The 19,590-nt window shown below is 40.8% G+C and overlaps 1 long non-coding RNA gene across 1 annotated transcript; it reads right to left on the bottom strand.

The window, feature by feature from the left end:
* Window positions 1–920: 920 nt before the first annotated feature.
* LOC108527974 (uncharacterized) lies at window positions 921–2,189 on the bottom strand. The gene is made up of 2 exons (XR_001884992.1): window positions 1,915–2,189; window positions 921–1,471 (listed from the first exon to the last, which is right to left on the bottom strand). It is a non-coding gene; the product is annotated as an uncharacterized LOC108527974 (long non-coding RNA).
* Window positions 2,190–19,590: the final 17,401 nt, after the last annotated feature.

Raw genomic sequence — 19,590 nt, 5'->3', positions numbered from 1 at the left:
CGCTTTCACGTGCTCTAGCGTTACCTTCACCAGGGTCTTTGTCGCCCCACATTGGGCGGCCAGGAATGTTGGGGTGATCAGATCCAACACCAGGTCGTGGGGGTGACAAAGTCCAGCGGAGTCAAAGGATTGAGAAAAAGACAGTTTGAGAGAGAAAGGTGAGACACCAGAGGGTCATCGCCATCGCGGAGGTTGCAAAGACCCCGAGCTCTAGGAGCCCACGGTATTTATTGGTAATCCAACTAAGAAACTGGTGGTGAGAATGTGGAGGTCAGAAGGACACGCTGTATTAATCTCATGATCTACAGCTGTGACAGTTTAGCATTTATATGGAACATGTTCTGCTACTTGAGATAATGGGAATAGGAGCCCAGGAAGGCTAGAAGCAAGGAGCCAGCAAGTCTAGACACATTCCAGAGGGCATTATGCAAGTCCTGCCTCAGTTTCCCTCCGAACACTCAGCTTTTTCCCAACACAGAATAAAAGGAGGCTCCAAGTGGAGAGAGACAAAGCCTGTTTCTCCCATGCACTGTGCCGAGCATCTCTCCCCTTCTGCCTTCCTCCAGGCCTGCCAAGGGGAGGACAGGAACGGACCATGGTCTCCACATCTGACGTCAACCCTCCAAGCTCCTTCTCTTTACCTGACCTGCAGAGAAGCATACACGTGGGAGGCAAGGAGACATTCAGAGATGAGAGCCCTGGTCAGGGAGGCAGAGGCCTGCCCGAGCCTGTAATCCCAACGACTTGGGAGGCTGAGGCAGGAGAATCGCGAGAATCTGGGAGATGGAGATTGCAGTGAGTTGAGATTGTGCCACTGCAGTCCAGCCTGGGCAACAGCAAGACTTCGTCTCAAAAATAAAAATAAATAAATAAATAAATACAATGATTTGGCAAGGAGACATCACAGAGACAAAGATGAGTACTATAAAAATGATGACTTTATAATAGCTAGTGTGTATTATACACATAAGATATTCTAGGCACTTCGCACACCACATTTCCCTTTTACAGATCGACTACAAAGAGGTTAAATAACTTGTCTGAGGTTGATCACACAGTAAGGTAAGTTCAAAATTTGAACCCAGCTCTTCAAGACCAGAATTCACTCACCTAACCACTAAGCAATGCCGTAAATTACAGCTTCCGGTGATCGTTTTGTTGAATTTCAGCAGTTGAATCTTCCTCTGAGACAGCAAGTTACGACATTTTTATTACAAATCGCCATTCTAGGTAAAATGTTTGTCTTGATTTACCTGATTTTCAGCTCATTCCTTGGAGTTTTCCTAACCACATCTCAGATGAAACCTGAGTGAGAACATGTCCTTCCAGAAAGCCTGCGGCACAAAGTCGCTCCCTGGGCGTGGTCCCCCAGAGGCTGTGTGCTTTCTCCTTTTGACGTCTGCATCTGTGCATTGGGCTGTAGACAGCACTGCAAGGCCAAGGACAAAAGCAGCAATGCAGATGGAGGCTCCTGGATAGACGTTTAAAAAAAAAAGAGAGAAGAAATGTGTTGGCTTGTATCTGTCAGCTTTAGCAACTGATTAAATACTTTGAGTGTGCAATAAAATAAACTTAATCAAATCTCGTATGTCATTGAAATATCTGCAGGGCTGACTGCTCTTCCCATCTGTGGGTTGAGGTGACTTAGGGACATGGTAATTGGGCTGTGGTAGAAAAGACTCCTACGTACGCCCAGGAGCAGGGAACACTGCAGCGAGAGCCTGGGAACTCCGAACATCTGCTCTTCCTCCCAGCCTCCGCTGGACTCAATATATTTATGATGTCAACGTCATGTGTTTTTGCCTGAGGTCTGAGACTACCTGTGGCAAAATTTTGCCACCTTGTGACATCACAAAATTCAAATTCTGAGGCGTTTGTTGTTAGGAATAGAAAAGTACTTTCCGAAACACATACCTTCTCCTTATTGGAACATCCCTTTATCTACTAAAATGTACAGAAAACTCTAGGACAAAAACTTCCCCAATGTTTGTGAATCTCAACTCCTCAGATGTAGTGTCTGGGCTAGGTAAGGCAGGGGCATAGACTGGAAAAAGTATAAAGCTTCCATTTTTTGTTTGTAACAATCCTTCTGCAAGTGATTAACAAATGGCCTCGATGCAAAGAAAGAACATCTACCCCTTAACCGCCTTCTGCCTCTGTGAACAGGCCTAGATGGGAAATGTGGGTAGTGAGAGGGGACTCTTGATGTCACAAAAGGGTGCTTGGGAATGTCCTCAACTCTCTCCCTTCCATGTCCATGGAGAAGAGGAGGGTTCTGGTCATAAAGGGTTTGTTAATTTGTTGCCATTTGCTCAGCTCCTAAACAGCTATAAAACGGCAAGAAAGTCACTTGCAAGAAAGTCCTTGGATCTTTGGTTCCTTATTTTTAAAAAAGAAGACGACGGAAAGATGAGATAATCTCTAGTGAACTTCTGAAATTACAACACTTTGCCCATTGGTTCATGCAAAGAGTGTGTGTGTGTGTGTGTGTGTGTGTGTGTGTGTGTGAGAGAGAGAGAGAGAGAGAGAGAGAGAGAGAGAGAGAGAGAATGGAAAAGAAGTGGTGCCTGAACTGAAGGAGCTGATCCTATGGGGAGAAGCCCATCCCACAGGACTGGCATAAACACTGAAGGTCATCTCTGGTTGAAGGCCAACAGCCTCCCTCCTAAGTGTCTACAGTGAGTGATTAACACAGAATGACAATTCTATTTTGGGCTCCCCCATCCCAGTTTATTTTAAATATTAATTTGTTGGGGGAGTATGGAAAAGCATTGTTCTAACAGCCTAACTATATCAAAAGCTACACCCAGAGATACCAGTTTCCCCTTGTCTCTTCTCATTCTCTCCTCTCATTATTTCCACCCCATTCCCACCCATCCCCTGTAGGTAAATAATCTCATTAATTTCTGGTTTCTACTTCCTTTGTTTCTTTTGCACAAGAGAGCTGATACATGCATACTTTCCTACATCTCCCTTCTTTCTTACGTGAAGGATAGTATATTATATTCTTTTCATTTTGCTTTTTTCATTTAACAGTGTACCCTGGAAATCAGTTCATATCAGTTTTCAGAGATTTTGCCCCTTTTATGGCACAGCAGCATAATACTGCGTTGTTCTGTAGTTTTCTCAATGACTATTAGATTGTTTCTAATATTTTTCAATAAGAAACAATATTGCAATAAATGCGTAATATATATGTTTATGAGAGGTCTTCAAAAAGTTTATGGGAAATATGTATTATGAAAAAACTATGCATGAATTTTAAACGTTTTTGCACCAAAATAAACCTGTACTAACTTTTTATAACATGTCTGAACGGGTTCAAGTTTGAGGCATTAAGGATAAGACATCAATTTGAAAAGAGTCCCTGTCAGAGCAACATGACTTGAAAGCAAGAAGGAAAAAAAAATGAAGAACAAACATCAAATTTATGCTGATGTTTGCCTGCAAGAATGGTGAAATCACTGATACTTTACAAGTCACTTGTAAGGACAGTGCCCCCAAAGGAATCAGCAGTTAAAAAATGCATATAACCTGATTTCAGAAGGGACAAGATTAATTTGAATACAAAGCAGGGGCAGACCATCCACATCAATTTATGAGGAAAAAATTCATTCTGTTCATACCCTAACTGAAGAGGACTGACAGCAGCACAAACAAGAGCCAACATCATAGACATCTCAACTGGTTCAGCTTACCCAATTCTGACTGAAAGTTCAAGTTGAGCAAACTTTCCACTTAATGAGTGTCAAAACCATCATGCCCAGATCAGCTACAGACAAGAGCAGAGGTTTCTATGGAAATTTTAAACAAGTGGGATTAAGATCCTGAAGCATTTCTTCAAAGAATTGTAACAGGAGATAAACCATGGCTTCAGCAGTACAATACTGAAGACCAAGCACAATCAAAGCAATGGCTACCAAGAGGCCGAAGTGGTCCCATTAAGGCGAAAGTGGACCAGTCAAGAGCAAAGGTCATGGCAACAGTGTTTTGGGATGCCAAGACATTTTGCTCGTTGACTTTCTGGAGGGCCAAAGTGCAGTGATGTCTGTTTATTATGTTTTGAGAAAGTTGGCCAAACCTTTAGTAGAAAAATGCCCAGGAGAACTTCACCAAAGTGACCTTCGTTCAATTTCAGATCACCACAATAGAGCAAAAATTGCAATTATAAATTTTTTGGTTTCCCAGTACATGTAAAAGTTATATTTACACTATACTATAGTCTATTAAGGGTGCAATAGCATTATGTCTGAAAAAAAAAATGGTCATGCCTTAATTTAAAAATACTTTATTACTAAAAAATGCTAGCAATCATCTGAACCTTCAGTGAGTCATAATATTTTTGCTAGCGGAGGGCCTTGCCTCGATGTTGATGGCTGCTAACTGATCAGGATGGTGGTTGCTGAAGGTTGGGGTGGCTGTGGCAATTTCTTAACATAAGACAACAGTGAAGTTTCCTGCATTGATTGGCTCTTCCTTTCATGAAATATTTCTGTATAGCATGTAATGCTGTTTGATAGCATTTTACCCACAGTAGAATTTATTTCAAAATTGAAGTCAGTCCTCTTAAACCCTGTCACTTCTTTATAACTAAGTTCATCATACAGTGTTCTAAATCCTTTGTTGTCATTTCAACCATGTTCACAGCATCTTCACCAGGAATAGATTCTGTCTCAAGAAATCACTTTCTTTGTTCATTCATAAGAAACAACCCCTCATCTGTTCAAGTTTTCTCATGAGATTGCAGCAATTCAGTCACATTTTCAGGCTCCATTTTTAATTCTATTTCTCTTGCTGTTTCTACCACATCTGCAGTTACTTCCTCCACTGAAGCCTTGAACCCCTCAAAGTCGCCCATGAGGGTTGGAAGCAACTTCTTCCAAATTCCTGTTAATGTTGATATTTTGACCTCCTCTCATGAATCATGAATGTTTTTAATGACATCTAAAATGTTCAGTCCTTTACAGAAGGTTTCCAATTTACTTTGCCCCAATCCATCAGAGGAATCACTGTCTATGGCAACTGTAGGCTTATAAAAGGTATTTCTTAAATAATATGACTTGAAAGTCTAAATGACTCCTTGATCCATAAGCTGCAGAATGGGTGTTGTGTCAGCAAGCATGAAAACAACATTCATCTTGTGCATCTCCATCCAAGCTCTTCGGTGACCAGGTACCTTGTCGATGAGCAGTAATATTTTGAAAGAGATCTTTTTTTCCTGAGCAGTGGGTCTCAACAATGGGCTTAAAATATCCATTAAACCATGCTGTAAACAGATGTGCTGTCATCCAGGCTTTGATGTTCCTTATACGGAGTGCAGGCACAGGCAGAGTAGATTTAGTGTAATTCTTAAGGGCCCTTGGATTTTCAGAATGGTAAGTGAACATTGGTGTGAACTTAAGGTCACCAGCTGCATTAGCCCCTAACAAGAGAGTCAGCCTGTCCTTTGAAGCTTGAAGCTAGGCATTGACTTCTCTCTAGCTATGGAAGTCCTAGATGACATCTTATGATTTAAGGCTGTTTTGTCTACATTGAAAGTCCGTTATTTAGTGTAGCCACCTTCATCAATTATCTTCATAAGATCTTCTGGATAACTTGCTTCAGCTTCTACATCAGCACTTACTACTTCACCTCGCACTTTTATGTTATGGAGATGGCTTCATTCCTTAAATCTCATGAACCAACGAGCTTCAAACCATTCTTCTGCAGCCTCCTCACCTCCCTCAGGCTTCATAGAATTTAAGAGTTAGGGCTTTGCTATGGATTCGGTTTTTGCTTATGGGAGGATTGTGGCTGGTTTAATCTTCTATCCAGACTACTACAACTTTCCCCATATCAAAAATAATTCACTTTCATTTTTTGATCATTTGTTCACCGGAGTGACACTTACTTTTAATTTCCTGAAAAATTTCCTTTGCATTTACAATGTAGCTAATTATTCAGTGGAAGAGGCCTAGTTTTTGACATGCCTTCCTCAATATGCTTAATAATTTCTAGCTTTTGATTTAAAGTGAGACACGTGTGACTCTTCCTTTCAGTTGATTGCTGAGAGGCCATGCAGGGTTATTAGTCTAATTTCAATATTGTTATTTCTTAAGTTATGGAGAGGCTTGAGGAGAGGGAGAGAGACAGGGGAATGCCTGGTCAGTGGAGCGGTCAGAATACACACAACATATATTGATTAACTTTGCTATCTTATATGAGCACAGTTCTTGGCACTCCAAAACAATTACAGTGGTAACATCAAAGATCACTGATCATAGATCACCATAACTGATATAATAATAATGGAAAATTTTGAAATATTGTGAGAATTACCAAAATGTGACAGAGATACAACATGAACAAATGCTGTTGGAAGAATGGCACTGATAGATTTGCTCAATGCAGAGTTGCCACAAACTTTCAACTTGTAAAAAGAGCAGTATCTGTAAAAGACAGTAAAGCAAAAAGCAATAAAACGAAGTGTGCCCATATATACTAGTAAGACATAGTTCATTTTATTAATAAAGCACCTGTCAATTTCAGTTGAGTAATTTTTATCAGGAATGGGTTTTGAATTTTGTTCAAGGCTTTTACAGCATCTGTGGGATAACTGTAATGTCTCCCTGGATCTATAAATACATAGAGGATATTAATGAATTTTCAAATATTGAACCAACTTTGCATTCCTGGAATAAATCTCACTTGATCATGATAAATTATGTGGTGCTGAATTCTATTTGCTATTTTTTCCATCTTTTATTTTCAATCTTCCTGGACATCATATCATTGAATTTTAGTATTCAATCTGAGAATCTTTATCTTTTGTTTTGTGAGTTTTAAAAAATCATTTATAATTATCACAATGACCATAAACAGGATGTATTTTCGCTATTTATTTCATATCTTACTTTCATTGAATTTTTGTTTTGTTTATTTAAAGTCTCTTTTCCTTCTTTCTTTTTGGTAATTTTGAGTATTCTGCCAGTTTAAAAGTTAAACATTACACTTCTGTTCTCATAGTGGTTACAGTTAATTTGAAGCCTGTAATTATGTGTATTTATCCATAGTAATAAACTTAGCAACATCTACAGTGCTTTAAAGTCAAGAATTTTTGCACATGATTATGTCCCTTAATCTCCCTCTTCCCTCAGCCCCCATCATGTTGATATTTTAATTCTGGGCTGTTATGAATACAGTCGTTTTCCTTTTTTGATCTGTTAAATTAAAACTTGGCCTGAGGCTGCCATAGCTTAAATCCCTGAGTAAGGAAGTATAAACTGGTTTAGTAGGTAAACAAATTGAAAGCCTAATTAAGGAGTATTCTTGGTAACAAACAGCTGAGTGTCAGCCAATCTGAGCAGTGGCCTTCAGCCAGTCACAGGCTTCCTGCTGATCAGTCCACATCCAAATACCGCAAACACAAAGCTGAAACCAGTCACACCCGTTCTGCACCTCACTTTCCTTCTCTGCCTATAAACTCTCCCTGCCCACTCTGAGGAGCAGAGCTTTCTGAACTGCTACTGGTTTAGTGCTGCTGATTCATGAATCGTCATTTGCTCAATTAAACTGTTTAATTTGTCTAAAAACTTCTTCTTTTGACAGGTCCTATAATAAACTTTACCTAGGTATTCAGTTACCCTTAATTTTTATGTCTTTTGTAGAAATATGCTGGATTTGCTGTTTTCTCATTTAAACCTTCCTTTAAGAGTGTTTTCAACATGTGGCAAAATTTTGGAAATACATGAATGAGAATATTTTTATTATACTTTCACATTTAATGACAATTTGATTGGATAAAACTTTTAGTATTCAAAGTTCTTTTAACATTTTAAAAACATTCTACCATTTTTCTCTTGTATCATTTTGCTATTGAGGAGTCCACAATCAATCTGACTCTTATTCCTTTGTAGGCAGGATGATGATATAACTTATCATTCAACTAGGACACTGGAGCATGAAGGGGATACTAGTAATAATTGCGCTTGTCAGTGGGTGTAACCCAGGACTGTCCTGTGTATGTCAAGACATGTGGTCCACTTATTTATAGGTGTTCAGTCACCCTATTTATAAGTGATTAGTTCTTTATCTCTAGAAGCTTTTAGAATTTTATTCTTTGTGTTTGATATTTTTAGGTGTTGCTATAATACTTCTAGGCGTGGGCTTCTTTGTTTTTCTCTACTTGGCCTTCTGTGATACTGTGATTTATAATACGAAACATATATTTGGTCTTTCTCCTTTTTCCTGGCATGTAGCTCCAAAACCCCACAGAATCTCCAAAGTGATGCATCTATTTGTATGCCAGTGAGATGAATGTGGGCTGGGGGCTCCTGGATAGCCTCAGCATGAGAGGGGGTTGCCAGGGTAACCCTTGTGTGATTAGAGGGTTGTAACTTTCAGCTTTAAGCTACCCTCAACCTTGGAGGGGAGAAGGGCTGTAGGTTGAGTCAATCACAATGGCCAGTGATTGACTCAATCATGTCTAGGTAATGAAACCTCCATACAAAAACAAAAAAGCTGAATCAGAGAGCTTATGGGTTGATCAACAAGAACATATCAATGTGCCAGGATAGTAGCACAACCCAACTCTATGAGGACAAACTTTTCTGCTCAGGAATTTCCAAACCTCACTCTATGTATCCATTCATCTGGCTGTGCATTTGTATTCTTTAAAATATCCTTTGTAACAAACAGGCACTGATAAATGTTAAACACAGGTTATGAGAGGCCACTGTTTTGGACAGCCCTCTTCACTAGGCCCCAGTAAAGCAGACCAAACCAGAATGGAGCCATTTGTGCTAAGTGCCTTGGAATCATATAGAACCTTTAAATTTCATCCTTTCTCTCCCTCCTTCTTTCCTTCCTTCTTGTCTCTTCTTTTCCTTTCTCCCTCCCGCCTTTCCTCCCCGTTTCCTTCCTCTGTCTTCCTTCCTCCCTCCCTCTCCTCCTTTCCTTCCTTCCTTTCTTCCTTCCTTTGTCTTTCTCTCCCTTTCTCCCCTCCTCTTCTTTGTTCCTTTATTCCTTTTCCCCTCTTCCTTCATCCTTCCCTTTTTTCCATCTTTTCCTTCTTCCTTGATTCTTCCACTCTTTCTTCCTCCTTCCCTCCCTCCCTCCCCTTCTTTTCTTTCTTTCCTTCTTTCTTCCCCCTCTTCCTCTGTTTCTATCTCCTTTCCTCTTCTCCTCTCTTCTCCCCTCTTTTCTACTCTCCTCCCTTTCTTCTTCCCTTTCTTTCCTTCCTTCCTTCCTCCTCTTTTCCTTCCTCCCACCCTCCTTTTCTCCCCTTTCCCTTCTTCTTCTCTCCCTTCCTTATTTCCTTCTTCCTCTCTTCCTTCCTCCCTCCCTTCCTCTCCTCCTTCCCTTCCTTTCTTCCTTCTTCCCGTCTTCCTTCCTCCTTCCCTTCCTTCCATATTTTTCTTTTCTTCCTTCCTTCTTCCACACTTTCTTCCCTCCCTCCCTATCCTCCTTTCTTCCTTCCCTTCTTCCTCTCTTTCTGCCTCTTCTCTTCTTCCTTCCTTCTTTCCCTCCTTCCTTCCATCTTTGTTCCAATAATTCCTACTCTAATTTCACTCTCAGGCTCTTTTATTTATGTTGAACATAGAGAGTGCACTTATCCTGCCAACATGAGCCTTTCCAGTTCATGTGAAACTTTTATTTATTATTGCAAATGTTAAATGCAATTCTATTCTATTCTTTCATATTAAGAACTAAATGCTGTGTCTTCCAAAATTCATATTTTGAAAACTAATCTCCAATGTGATAGTATTAGGAGGTGGGGCTTCTGGGAGGTGATGAAGTCATGAGGGTAGAGCCGATGTGAATGGGATTAGTGCCCTTATAAAAGAGGCCCCGGAGAGCTCCCTTAACCCTTCCACCATGAAAAGACAGCCTTCTGCAAACCAGGAAGCAGTCCTCACCAGACCCCAGATCTGCTGGCAGTCTTGGATTTCCCAGCCTCCAGAACTATGAGAAGTAGGCATTTGCTGCCAAAGCCATTCAATCTGTAGCATTTGTTATGGCAGCCCAAATGGACTAGGACTTTCCACCGGCAGCACATTTTCAATATGTGCAGAGCCTTTGGCACTGACAAAAGTCTCTGGGCCCACAAAGGCAGGAACACCATCCCTCAGCCTTTTTGAGGGTAGTGCACTGTGCCTTTCCACATGCCCATGTCCAGTACTGATTTCCTTCTGGGAATTGAGGACATGAAGACTGGTAAGTCATGCTACCTGTCTGAGGTTGGTTAGAGTTCTTAACTGCAAGTAACAATCTACTCTGACCAGTTTGAGCAGCAAAGAGATTCATTAAAGGATCGGAGGTTGCTTCCAAAGTCATGCTGCAGAGTGGGAATGACTTCTAGGACCAACCCCACCCCCATGCTGTGGGACTGAACTATGAGGAACCTGCCCTCACTGCTGCTGTCCCCCCGTTAATGCCTGGACGTCTGCCACTGGAAAGAACTACCACTTCTCCATCACAGAAGCTGCAGGTAGACTGACAAAGGGGATGTTCCACAGAAACTTCCTTGTGACACTTCCAAACTGAAGTCTTATTTGGATGTGTCCTATTGGCCAAGTCCAGGCCAATGCCCTCCTTTCTAGCTGCAAGGGAAGTGTGTTGGGAGACAGGCTGATTAACAGGAAGTTCAGAATATCCTAAAGTAACATATAAAGGTAATTTAAATTATTATGGTCCATGATTATGACAAACATTCACTAAGGAGCTCCCAAAGAGCCTACCGTCCAGTGGAGGAGACAAACATAGGTTTTCAGTGTGCAGGGGGCTGATGGGAGATGCACCTGTACAGTTGTAGCTGGTCTCAGGCAGCTCTGGCCAACATCAGAAAATATACACCTCTCTCTGAGGGCTTGTCTAATTCTCCCTTCTAAATAGAAAGGAAGCCTTTTAAATTTTAAACACAAGTTGCAGAGTTCTCCCTCATATGTTCACACATTTTTCAGACTATTTTTAAAACACTGTAAGCTTGCTTTGTTCAACTGAGAGTTGATCTTGTTGACCTAGAGAGATTTCATAGCGTTTGTCTAGAAAAAATAACTGCCTGATTCATTCCCCATCCCCCAATTGGCTAATGTGCCCTAATTGTTTTAAGGAGCCACTTTTGCTCTAAGTAGCAACTTACTTGAAATTTATGCTAATTTATAGTAAAAAATTATGGCATTATAATTCTTGATTAGAAGTACTTTTAGAAGAAAGCATAAATGTGGCTGACTTTAAATGAAGGAAAGCTCAAAAACTGGATCTGCTGATGAGTCCTTATTACATCTGGATGCCTGTGTGTTCTCTTTGGAGTGAGAAGTGCATTAGACACACGGGAAGCAAGAAACACCATGTGCCTGGGGCAGCCCACTAGAGCCCGTGTCCTACCCTGTAAAGTGGCCTGCCCTGTGCCCTCACTTCATCTCTCCCAGCCAGAATCATAGGCACTGCAATGGCACCCTCTGCCACACACATTGCATCCAGCTGGTCTGTGTTAACCCTCACCCAGTTTGCAAAACTCATGTTTCAGTGAAGGTGTTGCTGTTACAAACTAAGCAAATTTAGTCATGCACACCTCCTAGGCTTTTTTTGTTTTGTCTTTTTAACTAAATAACTGTGATCACTAAAAGGGTTGAGGTAGGTGAGCTATTTGAAACGTATTTAGTTGTACTAGAAAACATACACAAAAAGCAAAGTCTGTATTTTGACTTACAAGTGAAGAGGTTTCAGACAAAACCCTAAAAAGCTGTGTTTATATTTGTCACTTCTGCTCATCATGTGGAATCTTAAAACATCATCTATCTCCTTAAAGCCCCTCTATAGGAAAATTAAACACTGATTCGAATAAAGTCAAGAGAATGTTAACTGAGAGTTATTTGAATTTATACAATATAAGCCATAATGAGAAAATACATAGCATGCTATTTAGATAGGTTGGATATGATTATTTTAAAGAGAAAAGTTATCACTCAAAAGGGCACAAAATAAAAGTTTCACAGGATGATCTTTCAGGACAAGATTAAAAAGTTAAAATATCTAGGTTCTAATAGCACTTGAAATTAACAGTAAAAGGCAGACCGGGCATGGTGGCTCACATCTGTAATCCCAATACTGTGGGAGGCCATGGTGGAAGAATTACTTTAGCTAGCGCAGGAGTTCAAGACCAACTTGGGCAACATAGTGAGACACCCATCTCTCCAAAAAATTTTAAAATGAGCTGGGCATGATGGCATGCATCTGTAGTCCCAGTGACTTGGGAAGCTGAGATGGGAACATTCTTGAGCCCAGGAGGTTGAGGCTGCAGTAAGCTGTGTTTGTGCCACTTCACTCCAGCCTGGGCCACAGAGCAAGACCTTATCGCGGAAAAAAAAAAAAAAGTGAAAAAGGAAAAGGCAGAAATTGATTTATTTATCCAGAACTCATTGGTGTAGACAGACTAAATGATGAAGAATGGAAGCATTTAGGCCCAATTGCTCTGATGGTAGATGGTCTTGAAGTTCATGGTAGACTGATCTCCCACCTCCTGTAGCGAAGAGGACTAGCCTTCTAAGAACTAGCAGCTGCTAGAATGCAGAAACTGTACACTGAAAATAAAACTAACAATTGCATTAAAGTCTACATTGGATAGGTGCTTACATAACACACAGCAAAAGGTAATTTCAAGTGAATTTAGAACTATTATCACTTAAACCACACATGCTTAGGACAGATTCTAAAGAAAAACTGTAAAGAAAATTTTGAAATTGTATTCAGTAGTTTCACTGTTTGTGTTAATAATGGTATTGTTATTGTGAAATTATATTGTTAAAGCAAGTAAGTAGACAATGTTTATGTGATTAGAAATAATGCTATTCAGTATAAGAGAAAAGAGATTCAATTCTAAAATCAAGTTAAAATTAAGTAGAAATACAATACTAGAGTTGAAGTGTAAATATCAATATGAACTTGTGATTTTAAAAAAGACACCTTTCTAGCACTGACCACTGAAATGGCCAAAAAGCAATGTCCCCCTAGCAGCATAAGGGTGCCAAGAGTCCACTTTCCGGCTACAAACACCACTCCTCATAAACGCAGCCAGAGCTCCTTGGAGAAATGTCTCTTCCTTTCATGTTGGGGACAAGGAAAGGACTGGGTGAGCAAGAGAATCTTGTACTAGCAAACATGAAAGCTTTCAGATTGATGGGATCGTATCAAAAGGACACCATTAAGGGGCTCCCAGTGGCCAAAGGTAGGACCTTTGAGCCAAAGAGAATAGTATCATAGTTGATATAAACCCATTAAATCTATGAAAATTCAGAAGTCTGTTATCACGCTTAAAACAGAAAACATTCAAAATAATTTATCACTACTGAAATAGCTATTACACCAATTCCTTACTTTTAACTTTTAATTTTATTTTATAGATTCAGGAGGTACAAGTGCAGTTTTGTGACTTGGATATTTTGGGTAGTGGTGAAGTCTGGGCTTTCAGTGAATGTATTAGTCAGTTCTCACACTGCTATGAAGATACTACCTGAGACTGGGTAATTTTTAAAGGAAAGAGGTTTAATTGACTCAGTTCTGCATAGCTGCAGAGGCCTCAAGAAACTTACAATCATGGCAGAAGGCAAAAGGGAAGCAGGCACCTTCTTCACAAGGTGGCAGGATAAAGTCATCAGATTTTATAAATGGAGTTCCCAGTGTCAGTATGTTCATGTGTACCCATTATTTAGCTCCCACATAGAAGTGAGAACATGTGGTATTTGATTTTCTGTTTTGGAGTCATTTTAATTATGACAGTGGCCTCCAGCTCTATCCATGTTGCTGCAAAAGACATTGCATTCTTTTTTTTCATGGCTGCATAGTATTCCATGGGTCACATATGCTATATTTTCTGAATCCAGTCAACTGTTGATGGACACTTAGGTTGATTCCATGACTTTGTTATTGCAAATAATGCTGTGATAAACATATGAGAGCAGGTGTCTTTTTAATGATTTCTTTTCCCTTGGGTAGATACCTAGTAATGGGATTGCTGGATTGAATGGTTTCTCTATTTTTAGTCCTTGAGCAATCTCTATCGTGTTTTTATGAATGTTGTGCTAATTTACATTCCTACCAACAGTGTATACGTGTCCTCTTTTCTCTGCATTCTCGCCAACATCTGTTGTTTTTTGACTTTTTAATAATAGCTATTCTGACTGGTGTGAGATGGTATCTCATTGTGGTTTTACTTTGCATTTCTCTCATCAGTGATGTTGAACATTTTTTCACGTTTTTTGACCACTTGTGTATCTTCTTTTGAAAAATGTCTGTTCGTATCCTTTTCCCATTGTCTGTTTACTCTGTTGCCTATTTCTTTTGCTGTACAGATGCTTCTTACATTATTTAAGTCCCATATGTCTATTTTTGGTTAGTTGCATTTGCTTTTGAAGTCTTACTGATAACTTCTTTGCCTAGACCAATGTCCAGAAGAGTTTTTCCTAGGTTTTCTTCTAGGATTTTTTATAGTTTCTGGTCTTACATTTAAGTCTTTAACTCATCTTAAGTTTTGTATATGGTGAGAGCTTTGGGTCTGGTTTCATTCTTCTGCATATGGCTCTCCAAGTTTTCCAGCACTATTTATTAAATAGGGTGTCCTTTCCCTGGTGTATATTTTTGCTGACTTGGTTGAAGATCAGCTGGCTGTAGGTATGATGCTTTATTTCTGGGTGCTCTATTTTGTTCCATTGATTTATGTGTCTATTTTTGTGCCAATACTGTGCTGTTTTGGTTACTCTAGCGTTGTAGTATAGTTTGAAGTCAGGTAGTATGATGCCTCTAGCTTTGTTCTCTTTCCTTAAGATTGCTTTGGCTATTCAGACTCTCTTTTGGTTCCATATGAATTCTAAGATTTTTTTTTCTAATTCTGTGAAAAATGACATTGGTAATTTGGTAGGAATTGCATTGAATCTATATCTTGCTTTGGGCAGTATGGTCATTTTAACAATATTCATCTTCCAGCTACAAGCATGGGATGTTTATCCATTTGTTTGTTTCATCTATAATTTCTTTCATCAGTGTTTTGTAGTTCTCTTTATAGAGATCTTTCACCTCCTTGATTCAATGGATTCCTAGGTATTTTGTATATGTGTGTGGCTATTGTAAATGGGATTGCATTCTTGATTTTGTTCTCAGCTTAAATGTTGTAGGTATATAGAAATGCTACTGATCTTTTCATGTTGATTTTGTATCCTGCAACTTTACCAAAGTCATTTATCAAATCTGGGAATCTTTTGGAGGAGTCTCTAGAGATTTCTAGGTATAAGATCATGTCATCAGCAAACAGAGATAATTTGACTTCCTTTTTTCCAATTTGGGTGCCATTTCTTTCTTTCTCTTTCCTGACTGCTTTGATTAGGACCTGCAGTACTATGTTGAATAGGCATGGGAAGAGTGGGCATATTTAAAGTTTACAGTTTTTAGGGGAAATGCTTTCAGCTCTTCCTCATTTACTATGATGTTGGCTGTGGGTCTGTCATATATGGCTTTTATTATTCTGAGGTATGTTTCTTTGATGTCTAGTTTGTTGAGGATTTTTATCATGAAGGAATACTGGATTTTATCAAATGCTTTTTCTTCATCTATTGGATGATCATATGGTTTTTGTTCTTCATTCTGTTTATGTGATGAATCACATCAATTCTTTATATTTAAAATTGGGTATAGAAGGAAAGAACTGACTATTTATCCTGCCTTTTCATTAGGACCCATGTTTGTGTATAAGTGAACAGACTTAGTTAATGGAGTCTACTCTATGGAAGATGATCTAATAACTAGATGTAGGAAACCACCATTAAGCTACCCCATGGGATTGTTAGTTTAGGTGGGAATTATGTCTTGGCTGAAATACTGTCCTATCTGCCTCAGACAGGTGACTCATTCAGAGAGCCTGAAAGGAAGAAGAGCTGTGATTCATCAGGAACATAGGAGAACAGCAAGGTGTCGTGCTTCCTGCTAATGTACTAGCTAATGAACATTTGCTAAACGCATGTCTATAGGGAAGGCAGATTTTGACCTGTGACTTTCATAATAAAGTTGTCAGGGAGTAGCTAATCCTCACCAACTTTTCTATGATTTCTGTTATATCCACCAAAAACAAAATAACAGCAAAACCCTGGGAGTCCTATGTGACCAGCCCAGTTTAGGTCAGTTCTCAGCAGCTGTCTGAGGGAAGATCAGGAGGACGGCAATTTTCTCACTGTGGGTGGCTCCTCTCCACAGACATCTGCAGCCTGTGCCCTCTCCACATTCCCAGGGGACACTGACCTGCCAGGGCTGCAGGCAGAGCCAGCTCAGGCTTTGCTGTCTAAATGCAGTCTAGAGTGCACTTCTCTTCTAGACCTTAGAGGAGAAATGATTATTTTTGAGCCCATCTAGTGTCTTCTCAGTAATCTGATGCAATTTCAGAGTATCCTCAGATGTTGCAACAACTTGTGCTTTCTTGTTAAGGCTTGTAAATTCTCCATACAAATTAATCTAAGAAAACATCAGAGAAATCCAGTCCAAAAATGTAAAAACACAAAAGAGTAACTGAACCCAACTTGGAGTTCGGAATGGCAGAAATTCACCATTGCTACGTGGAGTGGGGGAAGAGAGCTGACAAAACTGAGCTATGTCATAGTAAGCCAAGTGCAGTCAGAGGATAATGATGAAACAAGAGGCCGTTGATTTCTCCACCACCCCCACACATGGGCCACTCTCACTGAGCATGCAGCCTGCAGTCACGCTGCCCGGTGCCAGGATTCCCACTGTCTAGGTGGAGAATGTTTGCTCGTGCGGGAAGAATTTCCCAATTGTTAGCTCTGCCCCATGAATTTATTGTAACAAAGAAAAGCACTGCCTCTGGAGCTGAAACCAACATGACACTTTACTGTTCACAACTAGTATGAACTTCATCTTGGAAGTGAGTCAGGACTCATTTGAGTCTCCTTTCCTTATATTTTGTCATTTAAATGAAAAGCATTTTGAGTTCTTGAGAGTTATTCTGAGAAAGAATGTTATATGGCAGTTTAAATTCTGAATATATATTGCTAGGCTTTTAAAGTAACCAAGTTCTGGTCAGCCCAATCTTTGAGTTTTCACATTTTACTTATCACCTATGATTACTTTAAATGCTGACTCTCTAATGGTTAATGCATTTGCATTGCCAGCAGTGTTCTCCACTAATACACATCAAAATACTAAAGCAATGATTTCTGAAACTATACTAAAGAGACCAGATTGGATTTCCAGTCTTTAAGATGAAACATTATCATACATATTGCTCTCATAGTACAAACCAAACATTTACCAAATGTGACAATGTATTTCACCTGTCTCTGGAAGGCAAGCTCTGGAAATTCCCAGGATGAAAGAGCAGCAAGAGCTTGCCCGGGGCCTAGGAATCAGCCTTGCCTGGGAAGTCTTCCACCTCTAAAGTCCAGAGAAAAACAATTTAAAGAACAGGTCGGTCTCCTTTTGATAAGGCTATTGCTTATAAGCTGAATTCCGAGGTGTTCTGAGTGCGCTTTTTGCTAACAAAAGACATTGGATATGGTAAACTTAAAGCAACCAAGAACCATTAAAAACTCTTGTTCTGGGCTGGGTGCGGTGGCTCATGCCTATAAGCCCAGCACTTTGGGAGGCCAAGGTGGGCAGATCACAAGGTCAGGACTTCGAGACAAGCCTGGACACCATGGTGAAAACCTGTCTCTACTAAATAAAAATACAAAAATTAGCTGGGCATGGTGGTGTGCACCTGTAATCCTAGCTACTCAGGAGGCTGAGGCAGGAGAATTGCTTGAACCTGGGAGGTAGAGGTTGCAGCAAGCCAAGATGGTGCCACTGCACTCCAGCCTGGGCAACACAGCAAGATTCCATCTCAAACAAAACAATGCAAAAAACCCCAAAAACTCTTGTTCTGGAATATAGTTTATCATGACTGGTCTCAATGCTGTGTGAAATTAGGAATCAAATTCTGACAGCAGAAAAAGTCTCATCCTTTCCTACTGCTTCTACTCAGGTGCCTTTTGCATTCTTACCTTCATCTTTGCAAGCGCTCAGGGCTCTGTGCGGAAAGAGGAAGTACGACAGTTAAAAGCTTCCAGTGACCCTTAAGTGGGCCTAGTGCTGTTCAGTCCTTTCCCCAGTGAGTCCCTCGTCACTTTCTCTCAGGCCCAGTCAGAAGCTGTGGCCCTGAGGGAGCAGACTCCACGCCACTCCTGCACCTGTGCCTGCTTTGACTGCATCTGCACACTTGCAGGATTCCCTCAGCTCGGAGGCAGGTTTTGGCCAGCAGGAATGACCTTACTGGCCTCTGTCTCTCCATATTCTCTCCTCGGGAGTACCAGGAAAGTCCACGGAACCAAACTGTTGCCTTGGTTTCTATCAGGGCCTGTTCCTGCTCGAATCCCCTGCAGTATCTGCTCCTGGTCCCTGGTGCTCTGCAAGCTTCCACCTGGCTGACCGACAAGGCCATGCCTTCAGGGAGCTGGCCAATCTCTGAAATGGAGGTGGGAAAATCCCCTTGCTTCTTACCCAGCAATAAAGCCTAGCAGGTTGGGAGTTTTTCCAAGGTGATGAAGAGAAAGACCTCAAGCCAAAAATCCTTGACAGGGGCTGACTCCACAGGGATAGGCCAAAGGTGGAGGAGAACTATGAGGGCTTCAGCTGCTGCACTGTATGCCCTGTGTCTCTGTGGAGTTAAGATGTCTCACAAGTATTATTACTTGTATGATAAAGTAGAACAAGTGGTTTTAACTTAATTTAACCAATCTATAGCACTTCATGCTAGTTTTTTTCACCACACTCAGCTGTACTTAACTGTGGAAGCTGAGCCTGACGGAGCTGTGGTGTGGCAGGGTTCCTGCAGAGTCTGTCCTGCCGTGGTCCCAGCTGCAGTGTGGCAGGAGCAGCATCCCCAGACAGGTGTGCGCCCTGGCCTTGCCAAATACAGGTGTTTCACAGCTTCACAGCCTGTCTGCTCATCTATAAATGCCCAGCTTGCTCCACAGTGCTGTGAGAGGCCCAGATAGAACACATATGACAATGCTTTGTGAACTGTATAGCACCTTAAAAAGAAAAGAAAAGTGACAGAATATGAAGCTGGGTGCAGTGGCTCACTCACGCCTGTAATCCTGGCACTTTGGGAGGCAGGCAGATCACTTGAGGCGAGGAGTTCGGGACCATCCTGGCCAACATGGCAAAACCCTGCCTCTACTAAAAATACAAAAATTAGTTGGGTGTGGTGACATGTGCCTGTAGTCCCAGCTACTTGGGAGGCTGAGGCAGAAGAATCACTTGAACCCAGGAGGTGGAGGTTGCAGTGAGCTGTGATCACGCCACTGCACTCCAGCCTGGGCCACAGAGCGAGACCCTGTCTCAAAAAAAGAAAAAGAGGTGACAGAATATGGACCCTTGAGGGAGACTGCACCTCACGGACTTCCCCTCTGCTCAGCATGGGCTTCTCTGCTGCCCTCATCTGCCACCACATAGAGAATGGGAAACTGTAATCAGATTCAAGTTGGATTTTTTAAAAAACCCTAACTTAACTGTATAATGTGAAATAAGAAGTCAGGACTATGCTCTTAGAATATTTTCAGTCATTTGGTCAGA

The sequence above is a fragment of the Rhinopithecus bieti genome, unplaced genomic scaffold (assembly GCF_001698545.2).
Source record: "Rhinopithecus bieti isolate Rb0 unplaced genomic scaffold, ASM169854v2 scaffold_3948, whole genome shotgun sequence".
In the NCBI taxonomy this organism is placed as follows: Eukaryota; Metazoa; Chordata; class Mammalia; order Primates; family Cercopithecidae; genus Rhinopithecus; species Rhinopithecus bieti.
The sequence above is the reverse complement of the archived record's forward strand: the minus strand, read 5'-3'. Positions and strand labels throughout refer to the sequence as shown.